This window comes from Ischnura elegans, chromosome 1 (genome assembly GCF_921293095.1).
Source record: "Ischnura elegans chromosome 1, ioIscEleg1.1, whole genome shotgun sequence".
In the NCBI taxonomy this organism is placed as follows: Eukaryota; Metazoa; Arthropoda; class Insecta; order Odonata; family Coenagrionidae; genus Ischnura; species Ischnura elegans.
The window spans coordinates 151,229,328-151,257,214 of NC_060246.1; the positions used below are offsets into that span (position 1 = coordinate 151,229,328).

At 38.5% G+C, this 27,887-nt stretch overlaps 1 non-coding gene across 1 annotated transcript; it reads left to right on the forward strand.

The window, feature by feature from the left end:
- The first annotated feature begins 11,662 nt into the window (after positions 1-11,662).
- Trnaq-uug lies at positions 11,663-11,734 on the forward strand. Its single transcript has one exon. It is a non-coding gene; the product is annotated as a tRNA-Gln (tRNA).
- Positions 11,735-27,887: the final 16,153 nt, after the last annotated feature.

A 27,887-nucleotide genomic window follows, 5' to 3' on the forward strand; every position in this document is an offset into this window, starting at 1 on the left:
AAAAAAGAGGTTCCGAGCAACTATCTTGTGATAGCGTACATTAGTTCGAGAATCGCGGAAGCGGTATGTACGAGGAAGCAACACGGAACCTAGCAACTGTGGGATTGATCAATTCTTTCCAGAATTAGATCTTCTGCCTTCTGCATAAGGTAGAAAAAACTCCGTGAGAAAGTTTCGTAAAACTAAGATTTCGCAGAAACTTTTATCATCACACACACCATACACTAAGACATTTCCAAACTACATAGAGTCCGCAAAAAATGTATCTTGATTTCAGAAAAAAATAAAGATGATAACAGATACAATAACGTCCGTCTCCAAGTATAGACCTAACATTGGCCAATTTTCAAATCTCAGACACAAACGTAGCTGAAATTAATATAAAAAATAAGACAATTCGTTGAGGACATAGCCTTTCAGAGGAAGGAGCCCTGAGAGGAAGGATGGAATCAAGCTAATTACCATTTTGTATATTCGCTAATTATACATAACCAATAGATTAAAATACATAGCAGGGTCTCCGTTAGAAAAAAGAAAAAAGTACCTGTCGAAAAAACGCACTCTTAAAGACTGCGAAGGTAAATACCTACAAAAAAGCTATAAATAAATAAATTTTTCTCACAGATGTACCTACATTTACATACTACCCCGCAATCCGCCTAAAAAAGCGTGAGGTAGGGGGTGTTAGGACACCAGCCGTTTATAAATAAAAAACAAATGCTCAAAAAAATTACGACTAGCATTTATTAAAGTCATTTATGGTTCGGGGGAAAAATAATTCCCATATCTATCCGTTCGGCAAAATAACACTCTTAATTAATCGCTTCTATCGGACCTGGAAATATAGTGTGGCTCTAAGATGGTGTTCTCCGTGTCGCTCCTAAAGATATGGATTCTTAATTGTTCAAGCAATCTAAGCCTAACGCGCAGCCTCCGAGTCTCTAGCGTCTCCCAGCCTAGTTCGCTTAACATCTGGGTAGCGCTGTCTCTACGCCAGTAGATGCTTTTGACAAATTGCGCAGCTTGTCTATCGCTCATATATATCGGTAGCGAAATTACCTCAAAACATATTTCAGCCAATTGCATAGGATGGGTAAGCATTTCTCTCTCCTAATTTTTCACGCTCGAAAAGGAAGGAGAAACAAATATGTATCGGATGGAATAATGATAAATAAAAATAATCACCATAATGACAAGGTACGTGACTGATAGCACCTTGAGAGGAAGGAGTATTGAAACCGCAGGACGTTTGTGGGTAATCATGTAAAATTAAATTACAACGATCCAAAGTTAGTCTAGGTAAAAAGAGGGTTTCAAGGCTAAACCTGTTGAGTGTGTAGTATAACAATATGAGAGACTGGTAATTATTCATCCGTTTTGGTGGAAAACTTCCACTATCTTATTATTTTACCCTGTGGTTCATAGCACGAGAACTATGTTTGTTACTTCAGGATACTAGTTCCGTTAAATTTAAATTCTTATTAAATTCAATACCTACTCGATTAATCGCAGCAGTTGAGATTCTGAAAAATGTGATTGCTCAATATTCTTTTCTTGCTGTTATAGTAACGCCAATTTCGAAATGCATGAAAACAATCAAATTTAAAAATCCATAAGGAGAAAAGACCAAATAACGATTATATTGGGAGAGTTATGTTTTTTTTTTAAGCTTGATTCTCGATAAACATGAATTACAGCTATTTGCTTCGACCTTAACCTATGAAATATAAAAACCCCTCAATGCTTCTGACGTCTTCTAGGCAGTATCCGCTGATAACCAACAGGGTTATTCCGACCGAGCATCGATTGTGAGAAAGTGGTTGTAATGAGGGCGGACGGGAGTCATTATCAATTGGATAGGGTTCCAGGAAAAGCACAGAACGCCACTTCAGTGTCGATAACACGAGTGGAGAGACACATGTCGCCCAACTAGAATTAAGAGGTAGAGGGCGGGACAAAGTAATAAAAAGCAAGTGACGGGAAACTAAGAGGGGAAAAGATGTAAATATTGCTGCGTGATGGCTGAAATAAAGTCATAAATTTTTATATAAATAAGTTATGTATAAACTGAATGAAATTACGAAAATAATTACAGAAAAAGAATAAAATACGAAAATACGACGAAAAACTATACGAATAAATTATATACGACGAAGAAAAAACAACACATATACAATACCTGATACGAATTCTACAGCCAACAGCAAGATAATTTTTATATTATCTATACAGAATTTGTTCTCCCATTTTAGGAGAAGGCTATTTTCCCCGCAATTAAACACCATTTTCTGTAAGTTCATCATTAAAAATGCAATAAAATAGCGTCCACTTAAGGTACAATTATCAAAGAATATTTTGTTGAGAAAATTCATATCGAATTCATATATTCACATCGAATAAATATTTCTGAAGGCACCGCTATCATCATTTTGGCAGAAACGGAAGTTTTTGATAGTAACTTTTCCAATAAAACGGACTGGAAATTTTACAAACAAAGTTTTTTTACACTACCTTTCATGCCATCTTCAGGGAATGCGAAATTATTGACTGACTTTGCAAATTGGAATATGAATCTTTACGGAGGATTGTTCCATTATGTTTGAATTTACATTAAGTTAAAGATAAAACTAATAATTTTATTTCACTCCTTAATATCCTCACATCGCTTTAATTACCCTTCCGCTTAGTGAAGAGCCCATTTTTCCTTTAACATCAATTAACAATGACAAACTACAAAAAATGTTTCATAATGATAAAATTGCACTAAAATTATGCTTCCATAAAATTCTTAGTTATTGTGAGGGAATAAAATCCTATCTGACTCATGTAGCTTTCAATAAGCAACGAAAGCAATATTTTAACGAGACTAACGATGAAGCTCTAACGTAATTAATAGCATCATGCCAGTCCCGATGGATCTCCGTGAAGCTCAAAAAGGAAAAGTTATTGCTTAGTTCCAAAGAAATTAAAATGATGATACGTTCCACCGAAACCGACTAGAATATCACATTTTATAGAACCACACCATTGCTTTTACTTTCTGAACCATTTTACCTCTCATATCTACCAAAATTAAAATTTCATTTAAACCTCGAACAATCAGAGTCGATAGAAATCACTTAAATCTTTCATTTAGTGACTCAACGCCCCTTAAATGCCGACCTTACATATTTAGCCCGAATCTACATGCGACCGGCGCCAGAAAAGTTAGCACATTAAGCATAAGTTTATGATTCCAAACAATTTCATATAAAATCATATGCGTCATTACGCACAAAGCCGTATAACAATTACAGAATAGAATTAATATTATGTATCTTTGAAGAGTCCTAATATCAATGTTGAATATACTACGACCACGAAATGCATGTAAATACGGCCAAATCTAGGAAAAATCTAGGTGAAGTGCTTCCCATTCATTTCACTTTACAATCATGTGATAGCACCATTGGTAAAACGAAGAATGACTTTCTACATTAAATTACGTATCAAGTTAATTTACCGCTATCTGACATTAGGTTAATAAGTTATACGTAATGAAACAACAACTACTACGACCAAAATCATGGGTTTAAGAGGAACATAGAACACTACCAACATTTGTATCAATTTTCCGGGTAATGTTTAACTTTGACTGAATATATCATCTTCTGCGACCCCTTGAAATAGATATACTTATATAGATTCAGGAGAAATATCAATTTCAAACATTTTCCCGTTCGTTTCGCATTAATCAAATTTCCATCCATACTGTTAGCATTTGTTTTCATTGTAGTAATAGCTTTGTCGCAGTCATCACGTTCAAAGGATTTTGATAAATGATTGATAAAGCATTAACGAGAAAACGTTGACAAGTTTTCCACTCAAGATTGGTTCAGTGTAGAAACTTTTCGATTAGGAAAATGAGTCAAATGTTACGACTTTCCAATCATAGGTATTCGTGAGCAATGGTGTGCTTACGTACAGTGGCGGATACAGAAAAAACTCAAGGGGGGCGCAAAAGATATCTTGAGCTACCTTAACTTTTATCGTAATAAAAAAATAATCAAGTTACCTGCAAATTTTAATAAAGTTATATTTAAAAATAATAATAAACAGCAATGCCATGATATAAAAAAAATTAAAATTGCGGGTCTGCAATTTTCGGTAATTCGGGCGGTCCCGCAAAGGGGGAGGCGCCCACCTCTCCCCCGTACCCACCATATGTATCCCCCACTGCTTACGTAGTCCTCTTTTCTCCATTATATCAGTGATTAGCAATTTTCTGCCTTCCCAATTATATAGACCATATCATAACCAAAATATTACGGAGACGCTACCACTCATCTAATCCACTGATTTTTTTCTCATCGAAAATGGCAGATTTAGACCAAAAAATGCTAGACTTTAAGTGGGCCTCACTTCTATTGATTGCACACAAACATTAATACGATAATATCAGTGTACCGCATGGCATGTGCGCATGTTCAATTATGAGACATCCATGTAATGAAAGATACCGGAGTGGCGGGCAAACAACAGCAACAGCTTCACAGCTGGGAGTGAGAGAGAGAGAGAGACAACGGAGGCCCAGAACCATTAGCAGACAAACTACAGTCATTAGGCGAACACGCGCTTTTCCAGAATTAAGGTTTCAGAAGAAAAGTCAACTAGAGCGGGGAAGGAAAAAAATACATATAAGAAGTCCGCCGGTTGCGGGAACTGACCATTCGGAGATAGGCGACCGATAGTTGAGCGGAGGACACCAAATGAAAGTCTTCTTCCTACCAAACAGGCAGCCGCTAAAAATAAAAAAAAATGTCACGCTTTCCCATCTCCGAAAGGCGGCCATTTGTGGCAGCGTTTTTCAGAGCTTAATGGACTTCCCGGGAAAGAAGTAATCGGTGCGTTTCACAAATGCATCCGGACGAACTCCCGAGAATGAAACGTTCCAAAGAAATCCCTGTCGCGGGAAATAGGAGGATGCGGCAGGAGGGAGAGGAGAGCCACCGAGGATGGACAGGCTGCACTCGTCTTCGTCGTCCTGCGGAAACATTGCCACGCGAGAAGTGGGAAGATGACGACCACATCCGCACAATAGCCCATTTCAAGTACCTTCCAATATCGCTGATACAAATGTTCAACTGCGAGAAGACTCGCGGACGGACAAGCTGCTTCTTGTTGTCTTCGTCCTGGGTCTCCTCTGAAGACATTGCCACGTGAGAAGATGGAAGGTGCCGACTAGATGTGCATAATAACGCATAGTCCATTCCAAATACCTTCCAATATCGCTGATACAAATGTTCAACTGTGAGAAGACTCGCGGACAGAGAAGCTGCTTCTTTTTGCCTTCGTCCTAGGTCTCCTCTGAACACATTGACTTAACTTTAGTTCATTTAGCCTGGGTTGGGTGAGGCCAGGTGGCCCCATCTTCCCCCAACCCAGGGCTCTCTGTTCAGAGTTTCAAAAAACATGTCATGACATAGGGGTGGCTCGCAGGCCGGTAAAATGTCTGACTATCAACAACAATTTTGGTTTCATTTCTTGATCATCCGGCGATTAGGAGTCAAGCCTTTCGGGCAGCGTGGTGTTGCCGTCGCCGGAACGCCCCAGCTTTAGCCATATGTAAATAGAAGGCATTAGTGAATAAATAAATAAATATTTGAACATGTAAATACACAAATAAATAAATAATTCGTTTGAAAACATTAAAAAAGTAAGAAGAAAGGGATGAACAGTTGCATAAAACTTTGTAAAACTTAAGATAGCTAAAAACATTATGACAAAATATGTATAGTATAAAATCAATAAAAGGGAAGAACAAAATGCAAATAAATAGATGTAAAAAAAACTATACTGTTTGACACGTGAGAAGATGGAAGATGCCGACTAGATATGCATAATAACGCATAGTCCATTACAAATACCTTCCAATATCGCTGATACAAATGTTCAACTGTGAGAAGACTCGCGAACGTACAAGCTGCTTCTTTTTGTCTTCGTCCTAGGTCTTCGGCGAAGATATTTCCGCGTTAGAAGCTGGAAGATGCCATCTACATACGCATAATAGCCCATAGTCCATTTCAACTACCTTCAAATACCGCTGATACAAAAGTTGAACTATGAGAAGACTCAGGACGGACAAGTTGCTTCTTGTTGTCTTCGTCCTGGGTCTCCTGTGAACACATTGGCTTTTGAGAAGATGGAAGATACCGATTATATACGCATAATACCCCGGAGTCTATTTCAAATACCTTCAAATATCGCTGATATAAATGTTCAACTATGAGAAGACTCGAGGATGAACAAGCTCTTCTTCTTGTTCCCTTCGTCCAGGGTGTCCTGTGAACAGAGGGGCAGCCCCCTTCTTGTCGCCTTAGTCCTGGGTAGTCCCCGGACGCAACAGCACTTGACCACATTGAAGATGCATAGGCATGATAAATTTGGTCCGTAAATATCCTGTTATTTGGGAAGTAGACCAGTAACTTTTGGTTCAATGAAAGAGATGGCTTGTGATTACCTAAAATCAGACAGGCGTGCAAGAGTCGTGAACTTCTATGGGACTGTTTAAAGCTTCAACGATAGTCACCCTCCCAAATTATATAAGGTAGACACATCGCCTAACCCTAAATATATTTGAAAATTATTGACGTGAGAAATTTGGTAGATGCACATTTCAACGGCCATTGACTTGAATCAAAAAAGCAACGTTAAAACAAAGAAACTACAAACATTATGAATTGTGACGGGCAAGTATCATACCAAATAGATCTCCAAATGTTATCATTTTTCTTAAATCAATGCATACCAAAATTTTGGAGGGACTACGTTACTTCAATCACACAGAAAAGTATCTTATTGTAGATATTATGTCATAAATATCAACTTAAGTTGAGCAACAAGAGGAACAATTAAGAATAGGAATGATAAACCACCGGCTTTATGAGTACAGTGAAAGTGATGTTCTTTCAATTTAAAACCATTTATATCATTTCGTTAATAACACAAAATAGATATCAATATATGTTCAGCGTGACTCTATTTACAATTTAAGTATGAAAAATTGACCTCAGCTGAAATTTTTTTATACTGTCAAGTTTACCAAAATGATGCGTAAACTGTACGTCCTCGCGGAAGTAATCTACTCCAAGCGAAACAATCAGGACATTGCAACAATGCGAGAGTGAAGCGAAGACGTTGCTCAGGGACCGTGTTGTAAGGCCGCTTTCGGTAATGTTTAAGAGATCTCTCGATTCCGCAGATAGCGAGAGGAAAGACTGGAACCACGAACTACATCCTTATCAAGTGGGCTCAACCATGGAGCCACTTCCACGGGATATACTCGTGATTACACGAAGCTTCCGTCGCACGGTACACTGTTCATGACCTTCGGTAAGTTCATTGATTGAACTAGGTTTTTTTGTGGAAATTGCTACAATCTTTTATTTATTTAAATATGAACTAGGTTCATTGATACTCATCTTGAATTGAGTCTCATTTATGAATCAAGAGCGGCTTTCATATAAGGCGTGAAGTGATTTTAGGAGGTAAATTGAATTGCTGCGAAAAAAACATAAGTTCGACCTAGAGGAGAGAGACAAAAAAATTTAAAATCACTTTAAGGTAGCACTATGGACAGGAGTAGGTTTATCTGAACTTACATGTATGATAAACTAGCTGACCCGGCGAACTTCATTTTTTTTTTTAATCCAATAAAACTGCCAAAATTAATATTACAATGACTTTTTAGAAGACGACGTAGAGTAGACCGGGGCACTTATACCACGATTTTTTATGTTTTAACTTTTATATCAGACATTTTGGTCCTATAGAGCAGTTACTTAAGTCAAAATTTTATACACTCAGTTGTTGGTCTCCATGGGGGCAAGTTTACGCCTTCTAGATTTTAAACCAATGTCTAACTTTGTAGTTGAAATCAATGATATTTTTATCTAATAATTATGTATTTTGCCTCTAAGTGCATGAGTTTGATAATTAATGTTCTGTTATCGAGACCAACTTTTGAAAAGTAAGAACAACTATTAAAATCAATTATTTCAAAAATTGACCAAATTATTTCTGATAAGATCATTACAAATGCAAATATTGTACCAGAAAATGAATCTTGCTGAATATGGCATGATACTTATCTCCAAAAACCACTGTTCCCCAGAAAATAGAAAATTTATTTTCCTATATTGTGAACAATTGGAGCTCCCTCGATTCCATTTCCCATCAAGGAATGATGAGAGAAGTTTTCTCATGCATTAGGCTTATCCTCTACAGTGAGAGATCACCTTCACTAAGTAAGTGTATCCCGTCGAATAGTAGGAAACAAGCAATATTCTAATTTTCCTTGCCTAAATCTTCGTGCTTTTTGGAAACAAATTTAACTCATAACGCAGCAATAGCTTCGAAGAACCATAAGTATTGTTGAAATGTCCATCCGCAAGTATTACATCTACATCTACATAATACCCTGCGAGCCACCTCTAGGGTGTTTGGCAGGGGGTGATCAATCACCAGCATGCAATTAGAACATGCACACCACACAGAACAAAATACGACACGCATACTAACAAATTATACTACCATATGCTCGCAGAAATAATAATAAAATTAAGAAACATGCATTAAGTTTTACATAGGTTAGTAGGCTACACTAGAAGTCATCTAATCTATTTATGAGTTTTATCGCTGCCGTTATGATCTCTTAGTGATCGCGAAAAAAAAGACAATCTGAATCTGTCTGTTCTACAGTCTATCTCTCTTATTTTATTTATGAATGCTATCTCACCTATCAGCCCCTCTCTCTTATTTTATATTATTTGAGTGAAGGATTGTGGGTTAAGATACATAAGACCTCCACCAAGGTCCCACGGTGTAATGGTTAGCACTATGGAATCTGAACACAGCCATCCGAGTTCATATGACGTTGGGACCTTATTTTTGTCCAGTAAAGACAACGATATTATTACCTTGATATGATAAATGGGACATTACTTTTGTCTGGTTAAGATTAGAAGGACGACTTCATGAAGGGTAAAATGCTAGTTTTGAGGTAAGGGTTGGTCGTATAGAAAAATGTTTAGCCAAAAGTTATAAATAACCACCTAGGAGATTTTGTCATCCTAAAAACTCATGAAATTACGAAAAAACGAATGAAATGGTTATTTAATGATTTTGAAAAATAATCTCCATTTTCACCTCTCTGGTTTGATTTTTCCAGTAACCAAGGTGATCGAGATTTTGTAACACTAGATTGTTTGTGAGGAAAACATGTGACTTTCTTATAAATCTACCTAAAAATCCTAAACTCTAATAAAGAACACTGGGAGCAAAATAATTCTCCCTAGCCGTAAATTCGTTTATCCTTTCTTACGTAAATAAACATGAGAATTTTACCAAGAACTCATCGAGGTAAGTAAGAAAATAAAATCAAAGAACATGCTACTATCAATGTCTCACCCAGACGATATTTAACTGAGTAGAGCGCTTTTACACAGAATATCCAAAGACAAGCGCAGGTGTTAATAATTAATTATTGAAAAGGCGTGAGTGTATGTTGCTACTTCAAACCGCTCATACATCCTTTCGCAGATTAAAGGAGAGCACGTTTATTATCCTCAGAAGTATCCTGATAAAGATGGGTTGGAGGGAGATAGGGTATATGTCGCAGCAGGGGAGAAGATTATCAATGAAAGAAGTGACAAAATAAACCTAGGAGAACGAAAAGGCTGCAGACACTTTCCGTTAGATTCACAGCATTGATGACGATGCATAGCGATGTCTCATGTTACGCTTAACGTCGTAGAACGCTAGAAGGGATAGCAGGAGGATATAGAAGCAGGTTTCAGAACACAGAGGATAAGTCGTTCTTTTCTTTACTGCTGGAGTTAGTAACAGTTTCGCAATTCATCAAATTCATGGCAGCACTCATAACGACCACAAAATGCGTGCTTTTATTTTCTGCTAGTACGTACTTTATTGTTTTCCCTTTAGTTATTTGTGGTATGTATTCCCTTTGGTAAACACGAAGCTTGTATTAAACTAACTTTAAGAAAAAAATGTATCCTTATTTAATTCCAGTGTTTTTTGGAAACAAATTTAACTCATAACGCAGCAATAGCTTCGAAGAACCATAAGTATTGTAGAAATTTCCATCCGCAAGTATTGCATCTACATCTACATAATACCGTGCGAGCCACCTCCAGGGTGTTTGGCAGGGGGTGATCAATCACCAGTATACAGCATGCAATGGACTCCCACATGCACATCACACAGGCCAAAAAACGCCACGCATACTAACAAATTATAATACCATATGCTCTTAGAAATAATTATAAAATTAATAAACATGCATTAAGTTTTACATTGGTTAGTAGGCTACACTACAAGTCATCAAATCTATTAATTAGTTCTATCGCTGCCGTAATAATCTCCTATTAATCAAGGAAAAAAAGATATTCTGAATCTGTCTGTTCGACAGTCTATCTCTCTATTTTATTTATATGATCTGATCTTCCGTAGCAGTAGAGTAGAGCTTAGTCGGAGCTAGCACCGCCAGCATAAATGTGTGCATTTCATGGATTTTTTAACGATAAAATGAGGTGCGCAAGTCGTGTCTGGAATAGTGTGTGAAAACTCACCTCCCGCCAACGAACCCTTGAAACGATTCGGAGGGTAGCCTGTAGATATATACGTTGGTATTTTATTGGGAGCATGAGAGCAAGAGGCTGAAGGTGTTCGACATGGGAATTAGTTATTTTCCCCAACCCTACAGGACTTTAATACATGCTAGGAGTAATTTCGTCAGATCATTTCCTTTCATGTGCAAACGGCTGTTGTCCTAACACCCCCTGTCACATGCCATTTAGGTGGCTATCGGGGTAGTATTTAGATGTATATGTAGACATACGATATTGGAGGAGAACGAAAACAGGTAAGATGTTGGGAAAGATATACGAACGAGGACTTCCTTTGCTTGGCAGGTGATGGGGAAGCTTCCGGAAGAGATTAAGGACGAGGCAGTTTCTCAGAACGCATTTTCGGGACAAGGGAACATACAAATCGTGTTAGGGCAGGATGTTGGGCAAGCCAGTGAAAGGAAGAAATGGTTTGGGGCTGCCGAATGACACTAGTGATAAGATGAGAGGAGAATGATGAAGAAAATGGTGGCAGCGAGTTAGAACATAAAAATAACTTGCTATCTTGGATGAAGGATTGTACCGCAGTTATGGACCTTCAAAAGAAAAAGTTAAAGATAGAATGGAAATAGGAATTCATCATATTTCCAGAACTGGATGATATTATTTTCACCGGCCATCGGCGTTTGTAGCCTGCCGCAAGCCTATGCTCTGTGTCGCAAATGCTCTCATCTTTAACAAATTTATGTCCACATGATAACCTTCAATACACTATAAGGCGTTTGGCAGGGAGTGACTAATCACAAGCATGCAGTGTGCACTCAGCACGCGAGGAATGGAACAACCAAATAACGAGAAGTGACAAGAAACAAGTACAGTTGTAATTTTCCGTGCGTAAATAATAGTGTTTTTAGAATAATTGTTTAATTTATAACGCACCATCAGCGTAAAAGAACCATAAGTATTGTAGCAGTCGCGCGAACGTGCTTTAGTGAAGCATGGGTGAGGTTCCATTAGACCTTTTGCTTCACCTCCAAGGTCCCATGGTGTAATGGTTAGCACTCTGGACTTTGAATCCAGCGATCCGAGTTCAAATCTCGGTGGGACCTTTTTTTTGACTTGCTGTTTTTCCATATTTTTCATTCTCGAAAATCAGTGCCAACCTTACAGGAACGCATTTATCTGCAAAGATCATTAAATACAAATTGTCCTACTAGTCTAATAATTTAAGAGAATGTCGTTTATCCTTCGCCGTATACAAATGACCAGCAAATGCTTACATATGCAATAATTTACACAACATCGTTGAACAGCGCTTAAACACGAAGTTAATGCCGTTTAATTTTAATTCTATGGGAACTAACCTTAATATATGACGATTAGAAAATCACTGAGACGAAATTTAAAATTATTTATGAACGTCTATCATGCTATTAATCGTCTACCACAGTATACTTTTTTACACATTATATGAAATGTTGGGAAAGAAATACGAACGAATTATATGCCCCAAAAATTCTCTTCATAGCGAAGTTACGGGAAAAAAATAAGAATCCGTAAAATGCAAATTGTAAGCATCAGTGAATACGAAACATTCTCACAGTTTTAAGTTTAACTTAGAAAAAAATGAGTTAAGAAGTAAAGAAACATGCACCGTGCATTTAACGCATATGGATAGCGAATGGATTCAACTGCTGCATTCACGCTTGCTATGGATTGCATTAAACGCACGAGTGGCACGATTTGAAAAACTATTAAATTTAATCTTCGTAGGAAGAGGCAAGGACTTTAGCATGATGTACTTATTATATAAAAAATGGACGAATTTCCTAAAATTTTCCACGCAAGAAATGACACTTTTATTAAAAATCCATCTATGTGGAAATTAATTACCACATATAGCTTTTATTTCCAATTTATGATCATTTAAACCAGATCATATCACACATGAGTAAGAACCACGCGATATTTCTTTATAAAATTAAAAAGAATGGATTCGATTCATATCACGTATTTAAGGACAATTAGATCAAGAAGATTGGCGGGCCATACATTATGAGGCCCTTTCGCTCCGTGCAGTTATTGTTTACATGTAAAAATATTTTTTCTTTATCGACTGTCAAAGTTGCGAATGTTAATTTTCGAAGATATATTTCCAAAGAAAGATTTCCTCGCAAAATCCTCCTGCGGAAAGTTTAGGGACAGCAGTATATATTGCAGCCTACAGATTTTTCTTCTTTACCAGCAAACAACTACATAAATGAAATATTGGGTTTCCTTTTCTCATTCTGGAGATAATCTGTGCAATATGTTTTCATATTGAAGAAGAGAAAATTCCTCGACCCGAACAACTTCTGCCTGAAACTGGTAGTTTCAGGTAGAAGGTGGTGGAACCGATCCATTATAGATAAAAGGAATCTTTTAGTTTACTGGAATAAGCAAGATTTATTTTATTTATAATTTTACACAATGCATGTAGGCAAGGACAAATTTATTGACTTACATATTATTCTCCTATCCTGATCTACGTCCATTGAGAAGAAATTCTCCCTCTCATACCAGGAAAAATACATATCCGTATCGCAGCATCCAGGGTGCAGTAACTTAGAATCTTACTCCATCTAAAAGTTAAAAACGAAGTTTAATTGCCTCAAATAACTTATAACTGAATGACTTTTTTCAGAATTTACATGTTATTTAATTTAATTTAGAATGAATTCATGAAGTTGAGCGTTTAGCGTTTTTTTCTTACGAGGAAATATTGTGGATTAGAGTTATTATTAGTTCTCATAACAGGAAGGTACATGATTTTTCTCGCCAATTAACCCATGATTAAACGGTTACTAATCGGTACTCGAAAAAAATGTCTGGCAATAAAGCGATAGTGTACAAAACTATTACTACGCCATTTGAAACAAATAATCTGAAATGGTCGGGTTCACTTGGAGAGAGGGTATATTTGGGAAGTTCAGTTTACACCTTATTTACCAATTATGCTTGGTGCATAATCAAGTGCTCAGAAAGTGTCTGGTGCTCAAGCTCAGTGCTCAGCTAAGATATATTGTATGTGTGCGTATCATAGACCACCATATTCAAGCCTTATTTCGGTGTTGGAGTTAGATAGTCAAATAAGGCGTTTTAATTCACAGAAAAACGGTAATACTATCATAATTGGCGGTGATTAAAATCTTCCATCAGTCGATAGGGAAAAATATTGTTTATAAAATGGAGATAAAACAAGCACCTCTGCGAAACTTTGCTTTTCACATTCCATTCCAATTCCATGATGCAGCTGGTTGATAAACCTACTAGGGGTAACAGTATACCAGACCTCTTAGCAACGTCCCGAGAACTGGGGCGGTGACTGATATTAGTGACCAAATATAATACACGGAAAATCCCATATCGTCTCCAATAGAAAGCTTGGGTCGAGAAAAAGGCCTACTTACTCCATTAGATGGATTTTGAATTGTTAAAGCAGTACCTGTCGACTTCAATCACTGATTTCAAAGACGCCACTCTCAACCTTGGGGCTAACAATGCATAGAACAAGTTGGTAAACATAATGCAATATGCCGTGGATAATACGATACCAAGTAAATTTATATGTTTGAATGCTCAACCAAGGTTGTTCAAACGCCGAAGTCCGTTAATCTATAAAACGATAAATAGCAAAGCACACTAAAATGAAAAAGGCATATGCGAGTCTTACCTGTGAGAAAAACATAAAAATTTCGAAAAATATAAAAAATCAAAAAAAGAGACAAAGATAACTCTTGGGGACGCGTTCATTGCATTCAAAACATAAATATTGGGCGAATATTTAAACGGCGACCCTAAGTGTTTCTCGTCATACTCAAGGGGGTAGCGCTACAGTTTCTTCACTTAAAAATGAAGTAGAGGATATAGTGACCAAAATTCAATATAAGGCAAATTCCTTACATTCCTTGGGAGTTATTAAATCTTGAAAAGTCTGTGGTGAGGAATTTTTGGGAAAATGGTTTTATCTTCAAGACGGAGTTACATCGCTAACGGGATTCATATATCGATTGCCGAGTTCGGAAAAATACATAGGCTTCACCGTTACGCGAAGTATGAGGGAAAGCCAAATGTAAACTGGGATTTTTTTTTAGAATTCTTGGTAAATATCATAAAAAGGTAAAATATATAAGTTATTTGACTCTATTAAGGCATCACTAGGAGCATGTTGTTTGCGTGTGGGAGCCTGATGAAGTACATACAACTGATAGATGTAATCAATAGACCACAGCGCGGGGCGAGTTGATAAGTTGTTACAGTAAAAAGTGCGTCGTATCCAATATGTTAGGCGAGTGAGTATGGGAATATTTAAGGGAGCGTAGAGCAAAGTATAGGCTAAATTTACTAAGTAAATTCGGAGATGATTTTTTTTCAAACTATTCGAAAAACATCCCTGGACTACTATTGTACTATGGTAGACGGAATCAGTAGGAGAATATAAAGGAAATAGACTGCAAAACAAAGAGATTTGAAATGCCATTATTTCCTCACACTATGAAGGATAATAACGGTGTCTCGATTAATAAAATTAATGGATTCGCTCGCTAAAGCCACACATTGCATGTTTAAGATTCTCTATCGTTCCAACCTTGCAAGGATATATGATTTCATTCTTTCCCAGTGTATGACACTGATGAAATCTTATAGGGTTTTTCACCGGGTGAGTCGTTCGTAGGAGGACGATTGAGTCGCATGTATGCCCTGAGGACGTTGGAAGAGGCGGCCATAGAAACGTTGGCCTAAAGATTTCACCAAAAACTTGCATGGATTTGTTATAGGAATTACGGACCGTTGGAAAGTTTTATCTTTGCATGCATGTGGACGCATACTTTGTATTTATGCGCAAGATTTTTAATTATCATGTGGTGAGCACGTGGGGATGTGAGGATGTATATGATGCTTTTTTTTCGCAATCTAGTAGACACGTCAGAGTACATTCAGAAATCGGAATAACAAAATATTTTCAGTTCTCCTTGAAGAGTATATCGTAATTTATTCTGCGTTACTGTTTATTTAAAACGGTAAGTTTTCCGAGTTTCGACGACGATCTAATGGAGACTCCATCCCTAGATACTTCCAAGAAGAGTGCGGAACTAATAACAATCTGAGGCGACCTTTCACATATCTTGTCTATATATCGACTCTACACACGACAGCCCTCTTCAAAAAGTTTCTCCTCTTAGAACCCCCCCCCCCCCACCCCCCGCCTCTACCACCATATCACCCCCATTTTTCTCATTTCCGACTAAACCCAATCCCCTGATTCGTCCATCCCACCCCGTTTCAACTGATGGCGCTGTCGTCTCTCTCGCTCACACTCACACACACACTCCTATTGTGTTTGCCCACGGACTCTCCCGTTTCTCGGAACTCGATCGTTTGACGAAACTTGCACGTGGCGTCCGACTGACTGTGACCACCGCTGGAGAAGCATTGTAGAGATGCGCAGTCTGTCCATCTGGCCAACGAAGGCCAATCATGGCCATTGTCTCTCTCTATGGGGCTTTTGCTGCTGACCGTCAGACTGCCTCGCGAATGGCTATGATATAAGGATGCCTCGCGAGAAGAGAGAGAGGTGTGGGACTGATTTATGAAAAAAGCTTAAGGAAAATGCCAATAGGAATCGTATACATTACGAAAATGCAGATGATGTACCACCGAGAACAAAAATGTCCACGCTTGTTAGATTCGATTCATGAAGTTAACAGCCATCACAAGATCCATCATGCTAAGTTGGCAAGTTTTGCCTTTGAATGGATGTGGAACCATAATTTGTTAGTAAGTATGCATTAAATGTTTATGTCCATGTGGTGTGCATGTGGGAATCCTCTTTCATGCTGCAGGCTGATGATTGATCAACCCCTGTAAAACACCCTAGAAGAGGCTCGCAGGGTAATATGCAGATGTAGAAGTTCACATGTAACATGCTGCATGTGGGTAAAACTCAGCTCCTGCCAAACACCCATGAGACGGCTTGCGGAGTCAGGAACGAGTAAAAAATTTGGACGACCTGGCCACATGGCCTCCGAAATGAGGAAAATGAAAAAAATATAAGAACTAAGAGTTATAATATTTCACTGACTCTTCCATTCACTAGTGCTATCATAGTTTTTTACATTTTAGATTTATTTTGAAAGAATAATATCATGGGACGTCATGGGTTATAAATAATTATTCAACCTAAACTGAAATTTATCTTGCTCTTCCGCCCATCCTAAATGTATAATCTATATTCGCCACTACGAAGGGTATTATGTGGATGTTGACGCTGGCGACCCGTCACGACGAAAAGAACAGAGTAATGAAACAATGGACCTCTCTCCGCGTGAATTAAATCCGGCAGCTGAAATTCACTGACCCATCGATTTTTATCAAAGAGCAACATTTGTAAAATATAACCTAACTAATTAAAAATGGATGGCTTCATCAACAAAAGGAGTCGACAGTTTCTAATACATTCGGTGAATTTTTACAAAGTTTCATTGCCATGTCAATCAGCGATTCAACCTGAAGGATATTTTGGACGGTTGGAAGTATAAAATACTGACGCTAACTAAGTTGAACCCTTTGAAATATATCTTCAGCGCCATAACTTTCCCGAATGGTGGCGATAAACAGTGTATTTGGAGTGTGATTTTGGCATGGAAATCATTCCTCGTAAAACAGAAAATTAATGAGGATTTAAAAAACTAAATCCCATAGCTCCTATCTATCCGATTCTACTATGGTAAAAATTAAGATCTCTGTACTTCCCGAGAAAATGTCACAAATATTGAGGAAGATACGAAGAGATGGTACACTCATATTTACCTGGAAAGCTAAATACCTTTGTATCGAATACCAGTCATAGAATTGTTCTACGGGCAATTCATAAAAAGAAAGACCAAAGTCAACGCAGGATCCTTGCTACATCTAGAGACATCTACATAATACCCTGCGAGCCGCCTCTAGGGTGTTTGGCAGGGGGTGAAAAATCACCAACATGCAGCATGCAAGAGGACTGCCACATGCACACCGCACGGTCATAGAAATATTACGCACACTAGCAAAATATACATGCTTATTCATAAAAAAAATGCTAATGGTTATTAATTCCTACAACAAATACATGCAAGTTTAGAACTTTGAAAAAACATGCAATGAGTGATCCTAGCGAGCGACGCCATTAATCCTATCAATTGAGACAACGTTGCTATCCTTAATAGTACGAAGGATCCGAATCATTTATGAGTGATTTTATTGGGTTTCGGATACATTACTGAAAATAAATCTCATTTCCTACTGAACTGTATAGCTTACGCATGTACTAAGCAATTAATGTATTAATACATGAAAGATATAGTAAATAAAAAGATCTATTAGACAAAAAAGTACCTTTTCTTGTTAGCCTTATTGCTCCAATACAAGTTGTGAAGGAGAAAATACCTTGACGTTAGCCGGAAATTAAATTTGCCCGACGTTTATCGTTATCGTAATAACGGATCTAGAATATTAAGAATTCGACAATGAACACAAGAATCATACGCGAAAAATAGGTAGAAAAAGGAAATTACTAGGGAGGATTTTACCTGCCATTAACTGCACAGGATACGAGCCAATCGGAGCCACTTCATTAGTCTGCGAACGCCCATGGTCTCCTTTTTCGTGTTAAAATATAAAATAGGGATAGAGAAAAAAATATAGGTTGACTAAAGCCGCCACGAAGGATGAGTTCAGGAATGCATTCGCGAATTTTAAAAGAAAAACACTAGTAGAGCAGTTACGAGATAACCCAAAAGCATTTTCGTCATATGTTAGGGAAGTTCAAGGTAAACGATCTACCGTATGTTCGCTGAGAAACGACAAAATGTAAACTTTGGCTGCATTTACATGACATCGTGATTGCAATCATGCCAACTGTTAACCATCCATCTTCCTGGTGCCCCACAAGGTGCTACTCAGATTTTTTAATGAAACACAAGATAGTAATTTACGCTTTTTACCACCCGCGTTCTCGCTTTCTTTCACTCACACTGGCGGGCTTCCCAAGACCAGATCACACGGCATGCGTGCATTCATGAACCTATGCAGAGAGGACGACCCTGATAGCTATGTATACACTGTTCCCATTCTCCTCGCATCCTTTTTATCACTTCCACGAACTACTTTTGATACGCCTCTAAGCCTTTTATGTTTACCCGCGTCTTACCGAGAAGTCCACTCAAAGGATTATCACGATTCCTCCGAAGGACCCCGACAACGCTTTCAATCACGAGAACTCCCCCGAGGTGCGTGGAGAGCACGATTGGAACCGCAAGAGAAAAGAAGTATCTCTTTTTCCACTCTCTCCGATCCATTAATTTCAGTTCATTGCAGCAAAGCGGGGCTTGAAGCGCAATGTGAGACGCAAAGTGCGCGACCGGCCCCCACAGGGATGATGACGGCTTCGCGTTTTAATGAGATTGCACGTCACGGTCGGTGTGACAGTAGACTATTCGTTTCGTCACGAATCGCGTGAATAAAAGGCGGCGCTTGCAGAGGTGAATGCGGCGACCTTTTTCTCGGTTTGATTTGACTCGAAAAACGTCTCCATCTACGGAAAGAAAGCCGCCTTCGGAGTCGCAGATGGAGATAAATAGCAAAGCCTCCGTCCAATTCCTTATAGCGAGGAAGTAGGATTCGATTCCTCGAACTAAGTTATAATGAAATGTTCAAAGGAATTTAATTTCCATGGTCAATTGGTTGACAATTTCGCGGTCCATGATGTCCATCGATCTTGTTTAGGGTATACCCACGTCACCGTCTGCAGTGAATCACTTGATTACCAAATTATTACAAAAAAAACACTTTATCTGGAAAACTGAACAATTCACAATCGCGCATTCCAGGTTAACTGAGTCGAATAATCACCATTTTGATAACCCTAGTTTAAATAAGATATGAAATAAATTAATAACGATAAACACGCTCTATTGAAAGCTTGGCTTGATTTAAATTTTCTATTTTACGCCCAATAAACATCTTTCCCACTAGACAAGCTGTTAAACTCATACATGGTATTTTCGCGCAAGTCGCCGCTAATATCGGATACAGGTGCGAATAATGCACGAAATAGGTATTATTAATTAAGTATACGTACTTAGATATTTATTTACCCATGCGTTAAAATGCTAAAAAGTATGGCATTTATGTTTAACCTCATATAAAACATAGATAAAAGTGTATTGATACATTCATCTGCATAATGATGGACTTAAAAATTGACGAAACTAAATAAGTTTTGTTTGCATCAACCTCATACCAACAGTTGCGAGCACTTGATTTTAGTCTAATCTGCATTTAGAATTCAATGTGGAGCGACAGACAAAGAGCAAGAAAATAAGAGGACGTTCAGAGGGCATTTTAAGGCGAGGCACTCGAACAAAGATAAAATACTAAGAATGTTAGGATCAAGACACTCGTTCGCTTTCCGGGATGCCATCATAGATTAATCAGTGTTTTCATGCTATATTATTAATGCCTCTTCCAAACACCAATTTGATTATTCAAAGCAAGATATAATAAAAGCAATTATAGACACGTCAATTAAAAAGTAGAGCCACAATACGTTCAATTAATTGGAAAAAGGTAAGAAAATAAACTGCAATAATATATTCTTTAGAAGGAGATGAAAATAATCACTATTAGCTTTAGAAAATTACGAATTCAGTGTTATTTTTTCCTACTATGTATAATTAGAACATATTTATCTGGTGCTATCCTTGAGTCGATAAACTTGCAATAACCAAACAACTGCTAGATAATTTAAGTCACAGTCCTTTGTTGCACGAAGCGATGCATTCTTGATGGAAGCTCGGAGCATGTGCTCGAGTTATGATTTCTTTTTACAGTCATGAAGATTTTAAGTAGTTGTGGAGTAATGCATGCTCAAATACTGCATTTTAGGAATAAACTACCACTTTGATGGTAGTATTATAATGTGGAAAAACACTTCCATCATCTATTTCCAGATCCGTAAAGAGCTATCACAGAAAATGTGATTGTTCCCACGAGCAGCAAAATGATTACTATAAACCCCAAAATGATAGGTATTAATACCAAACTTTTTTAAATCCCACATTTTAAGACCAAAATTCCCTTGATTTTTTAAAATTCAAAATAAAAACTAATTTAATACTAAAATATCCTTTTCCGCCAATTTTTGATGGGCGACCATGATAACATTGTGACGGCGCAAGAAAAAGTGTAACCCTGCCGAAGACCCGAGAAGAAAGAGTCCATTTACAAAGAGTTAATTAATGCTACAGGAAATCGCGTGAACTTTTATTAAACATTACTTTTAAAACGCATTCTCAAACATTCACACTAGTATGCTTTCGGGCATTTCAGCTAAAGCTCCATCAACTTCAACGAATAAAAGTATAGCTCGAAAAAGCATACCTACGTTACTACAGAGGTATATACTTCGTCGGTCAAAGTAAAAGTTGAATGAGCGGAAGATTTTCAAACTCCGGGTTTATACTTTGATTAAAGATGTGTGGTTAGTAATTAATGTAAGAAATAAGCTCAATAATATACTGCACACAAATTGACTTTGTTACCCTGTACAAAATTATTTCCTCCATTTGACATGCATATACACATCGGTATCATCCCCGTGTACGTCTGGAAATATGTGATACCGAGGAAATAAATTTGTGGAAGAAAACTTAGACAATTTTTCTTTTTTTGATATTCAACTTGCACATAGGTGAGCCAGATATCAATGAATTAAACATACAACACACTCAGAAATGCAAAGGTACGGAAAACGCAGAGTTTTTTTTTTAATATTACTCAATACCTTGACACATTATTATGAATCGACACGAATCAATTAGTTTCATCGTTGTTTTTTTTACCTTTTGTTTCACCAACAAAAGTATATCCAAGGATATGCGTCCCTCAATTATCTATATCAGCGCTTTTATTCGTAGGTGACCACAATAGCAAAATAATTGACAACAAAATGCAACACCCGCGACCAATATACATTGAAAACTTGAGTCTCCTTCTTCATGGATGGAATAAAATCCACAAATGCACATAGTGAGGGGTTTAAATCTCGGAGAACAAAATCCGTCCTCTAAGAAAACAATGTTTTCCAGAGCAGCAGGAAATGAATCCAATCCACAAACACGGCGCAGAGAAAATGGTTGAGCCTCTTTCTTAGAATTTCACTTCAGCTCGTGGTCGCGCAAATAGAACAGAATCCTTTTCCGACTGTACCCGTCGATCAGGCGTACTATTTACTCGAATGACATTCTTCAGAGTTTCCACCGAAATTCTGAGCGATATATTCCCAGAATCTAGACCAGTGTCAGATGTGTCTCAAGATCGAATTACAGGGGCAAATATTTACCCAAAATATGTCTGTCTTTCATTGGACTGCGTCAAGACATGTGCGCGCACCATATTGTGTTTATTTCCGACGCAGTCAGCCATATCTCACGAACGCCAACATAGTACGGTAGATCCGATCATGTAAATAAAATAAGAGAGATAGACTGAAGAACAGATAGATTCATAATGTCGTTTTTCCACTATCAATAAGGGAATATAACGGCAGCGTTAGAACTTAAAAATAGGTTAATTGATTCGTAGTTAGCCTGTATACCTTAATGCATTTTACTGATTTTCACTAGTATTTCTAATGGCGTGTTTTGAATATTCTTGCCTTATTTTCAGATTACCTTAATGAGTAGTTGGCAAGTTTTGCCTTTGCATGAATCTGGAACTATAATTTTTTTGTATGCGTAACATTTTTATGTCCGTGTGGCGTGCATGTGGGAATCCCCTTGCATGCTGCATGCTGATGAGTTATCACCCCTTGCCAAACACCCTAGAGGTGGCTCGCAGGGTATTATATAGATGTAGACATACTTTTTATCGCGTCAATCAGATGAACGTGCAACACATTTCCATCGAATACTCCCTCCCTGTACGATAATCTCCTGCGTGCAAGTGAGTGAAGAATGAACTTCCACAACTATGCCACCGATCCTAGACCCCACCACGGCTGGTTCCCGTTAAGACGTTTCCCGAAATCGTAAATCGCCTAGGCCTCACTTCCCCGGAAACCTAAAGACGCAGTCATTGTTGTAGTGAAAGATAAAGCCCTCCAAAATTTCCCCTAAAGGAGAGGTAACTGTTTCCTCCTCCTCCCCCACCGTTTTCCCGGAAAAAAATGATAAAAGTTTCGATGCACCCGGAGAGGGAATATTTGGTGTATGTATTTTCCGTATTTTCATTTCCAGAAGGCCTTGGGTGATGCCCTTCTAGGGATTGGATTTCTCAAAGGAGAAAAACTATTGGTAATGACCATCTCAACGACCCTTCGAGAAAGATGTCCCTCCCTTCTCCCATCGCGGCCCATCCTCCGCTTTACCACCCTCTTGTCCCCTGTCCTCTTCCTTCAACCTCGGTATACCCGGTATACCTACTCTCCTCTTTTCCACGAACCTACATCAGCACCCTCCACTCTGCTTTTCACACAGGGACAACCAGGGAGCCCCATCAACGACCCCTCCCGACCTCGTGCACTATCCCACGCCCATACCTTCTCACCCCACTCCCGGCAGCTCTGCAGGCCACTCCTGCTGATGGTACTCTCCAGGCGACTCTGGTAACTCCAGTGGGGGAGGAGGTGGTTCGAAAAGGCAGGCCTGCTTGGTGGGAAAAAGGTGGATCGAGGGATAAGGGGAGGGGAGAACTGGGAAGTCCGGAGGTATAATGTCCTTTTTAAAAGCGAGGTGATGGTGGAAGAACGCGCTTAGGGGAACCAACCCTAGGATTTTTGAGGTGAGAGAGAGACTGAGGAGTGAATAAAGGAATGAGGGGTATGAAGGTTGGGTGCATGCTGATGGCTTCCCAGAGTTGTTGGCCTGGATATATCCCTCCCTGCTATTTTTCGGAATGTCCATCGCCACTCAAGCTTTCTGTGAATGAGTTTGAATGCTTTTTCGTCCGAGTGAGTAACGTACGGCCCTACTCGCCCAGGTTGTTGCCTTGACCGTTCTCCCGGGATATTCAGAGCAAATGTTTGTAGAAGGAGATGAATGTGCCTCATGTCCGTCGACAGTCGAGCGTGTGACAAGAGGTTCGATGGGACACGCGAGATCGCAATCAATACAAATCACAAATAACACTCGGCCCCCATACGTCGAGGCTATTCGAGGAGTGCATGGAGGCAAACGTGCATGCTCATTGGAATGATATACGTCAATGAGCTAGTATTTCGTTCATAATATCTACATCTACATAATACCCTGCGAGCCACCTCTAGGGTGTTTGGCAGGGGGTGATCAATCACCAGCATGCAGCATGCATTTGGACTCCCACATGCACACCACACCGTCCAAAAAACGTCCCGTATAATAACAAACTATACTACTATATGCTGTTAGAAATAGAATATAGAATAGAGATTCAGAAACATGCTTTAAGTTTTACATAGGTTAGTAGGCTACACTACATCTACATCTACATCTACAAATTACCCTGCGAGCCACCTCTAGGGTGTTTGGCAGGGGGTGATCAATCACCAGCATGCAGCATGCATTTGGACTCCCACATGCACACCACACCGTCCAAGAAACGTCCCGTATAATAACAAACTATACTACTATATGCTGTTAGAAATAGAATATAGAATAGAAATACAGAAACATGCAGTAAGTTTTACATAGGTTAGTAGGCTACACTACAAGTCATGCAATCTATTTACGCGTTCTATTGCTGCCGTTATAATCTCTTATTGATCGTGGAAAAAATGACATTCGGAATCTGTCTGTTCTGCAATCTATCTCTCTTATTTTATTTATATGATCTGATCTTCCGTAGTACGTTGGCGTCCGCAAGATATGGTTAACCTCGTCAGAAAAGACATTGCTCTTGAATTTATCTAAAAGGTTCAGTCTATTTTTCAATCTACGGTCCGACAGAGATTCCCATCCGAGTTTATCTAAGAGGTCAGTTACACTAACAAGACTATCGTAACGACCTTTCACATACCTGGCAGCTCTTCTTTGCACGCGTTCTAACTCTGTTATTAAGCCTTTTTCATGAGGGTCCCAAACACTGGCAGCGTATTCCAAATGTGGTCTAACGAGGGAAAAGTAGCTAATTTCTCTCACTTTGTCGTCGCACTTTCCTAATATTCTTTTAACAAAACCCATTTTACGATTAGCTTGACCGGTTATTTCTCGAATATGTTTATTCCACGATAGATCATTATTGAGTCTAACCCCTAGATATTTCACAGATTCAACTGCCTTTAACTGCGTGCCCCGAATGACATAGTTACGCTGTAGGGAGTTATTCTTCTTCCAGAAATTCATTACGACGCATTTTTCCAAATTTAATTCTAACTGCCAAGCATCGCACCAAGCTTGGATAGCAGCAAGGTCATTCGTTAGTTCATCTATATATTTGCTGGAACGAATTTCTCTGTAAACTACAGCGTCGTCTGCAAATAATCGTAACTTACTGTGTACTACTTCGCCAATGTCGTTTATATAAAGAAGGAATAGGAGTGGGCCTATGACACTACCCTGAGGAACGCCAGAAGTGACTCTAACCTCATTGGAGACTGCACCGTCTAATACTACTCTTTGGACGCGGTCGCTCAAAAATTCTCTAATCCAGGAAATGACATCTTCGTCTAGACCATAAGATTTCAGTTTTATTATTAACTTTCCGTGGGGTACTTTATCAAATGCCTTTTTGAAATCAAGAAAAATCGCGTCTACTGGAATGTTGTCTTCCCCGGAGACTAAAATATCGTGGGCGAAAAGCGCTAACTGAGTTTCGCACGATCTGCTTTTCCTGAATCCATGTTGATTTCCCATTAATATGTTTTGCGCGTCTAGGTGTTTCATTACCGAGCTGACTACGATGTGTTCAAGGACTTTGCAAGAGATGGACGTTAAAGATATCGGCCTGTAATTAGATGGCTGTTCCTTGTCTCCACTTTTAAATATAGGCGTTACATTAGCGATTTTCCAGTCATTAGGTACTTCGTGTTGCTTGATGGATTTACTGAATATTAACTGCAAGTAGGGGGCAAGTTCTGAGGCTAGTTCTTTATATACGCGAGAAGGGATTTCGTCTGGACCAGGTGATTTATTTGGACTAAGCGATTTCAATATATTTTCTATTCCGAGCGTACTAATGTCAATAGCTGGCATCTTATGTAGACAGGGATTGTCATCGGTCTCGGGTGAGTTTTCGGAAGGCTCCGTGAACACGCTCTTAAAGTAGGAATTTAATAAATTGGCTTTATCTACAAGTCATGCAATCTATTTACGAGGTATATTGCTGCCGTTATAATCTCTTACTGATCGAGGAATAAATGACATTCGGAATCTGTCTGTTCTGCAATCTATCTCTCTTATATTTATTTATATGATCTGATCTTCCGTAGTACGTTGGCGTCCGCAAGATATGGTTAACTTCGTCAGAAAAGACACTGCTCTTGAATTTATCTAAAAGGTTTAGTCTATTTTTCAATCTACGGTCCGACAGAGATTCCCATCCGAGTTTATCTAAGAGGTCAGTTACACTAACAAGACTATCGTAACGACCTTTCACATACCTGGCAGCTCTTCTTTGCACGCGTTCTAACTCTGTTATTAAGCCTTTTTCATGAGGGTCCCAAACACTGGCAGCGTATTCCAAATGTGGTCTAACGAGGGAAAAGTAGCTAATTTCTCTCACTTTGTCGTCGCACTTTCCTAATATTCTTTTAACAAAACCCATTTTACGATTAGCTTGACCGGTTATTTCTCGAATATGTTTATTCCACGATAGATCATTATTGAGTCTAACCCCTAGATATTTCACGGATTCAACTGCCTTTAACTATCACACATATGAACGTTAGTTCGAAAAAAGTATGTGTTAAGTCTAGATCGTCTTCACGAAATCGCTGCGTAATGTGAAAAATCCTGGTATATGTACTCACTACATTACAGGATACCCAAACAGCCATCTCCAAGGTGTTTAGCAGAGGGTAAGTATTTTTACCCAACACGTACGGAATATGACGGGATATCACGAACAGGTGAAACGTTTTTTCAAATGAGCAATATCAAAAATACCCACTAAGAAGAACAAGAAAAACTGAAGCATAATGTCTCACATCTAAAGGAAATACAACAAGTTTTTCGATCTAAGCAAGAAGCATACTAAATATAGCGAAAGTTTGGGGTGTTCCACAGCAAAGCAAAAAGGCAGCTATTGGCTTACAACATTAAAAACAACTAGCATTTATAGAAAGACGTGCCTTCAATCAAATTACGTGATACCCACCTCTATGATGTTTGGCAGAGGATGGCTGAATATTTTTACCGACAAGCTTTGACCCACGAAGTTTCAAAGTTTGCTAAAAAGCTCTTTCCAGTGGAAATTAATGAGGAAAAAACGAAATACTCTATGCTGGAAGTGTAATAGAAATGTCAGGAAAGGGCTCCTGTACAAATTAGAGGAAACGGTTATTTAATCTTAATTACAGAACCATACGACAAAAGCATAAAATCTAAAAATATTTCGACTTCGGGAAATTTGTAGCCACACCTAAATTTTCGTGTTCCCTATAAAGCATGCGTCACGAGATACTAGAAAATATTCAGCAAATTAATAGACAATGATGAGAGAATATCACGCGATACTCATTGACTAAAATAGGCGCTGCAAAAGGCTTTTAAATCCAATAACCGTATCATACAACTCTCTGTTCGAGATATCTACAAGACACCGCGAAAGCCACCACCAGGATGTGTGGCATCTACATCTACATAATACCCTGCGAGCCTCCTCTAGGGTGTTTGGCAGGGGGTGACCAATCACCAACATGCAGCGTGCAAGAAGACCGCCACATGCACACCGCACGGCCATAGAAATATTACGCTCACTAGCAAAATATACATGCATATTGATAAAAACAAACTAGCTAATGGTTAGTAATTCCTACAGCAAATGCATGCAAAGTTAGAACTATGGATAAGAACATGCAATGAGTCATTCCATCGAGTGACGCCATTAATCCTATTAATTGAGACAACGTTTCTATCCTTAATTGTACGAGGGGAGAATGACATTTTAAATCTCTCTGTTTTGCAGTCTATTTCTTTTATTTTACTCCTATGATGATTCATGTCTACTATAGTACGATGGTAAACGAAGGATGTGATTCATGTCGTCTGA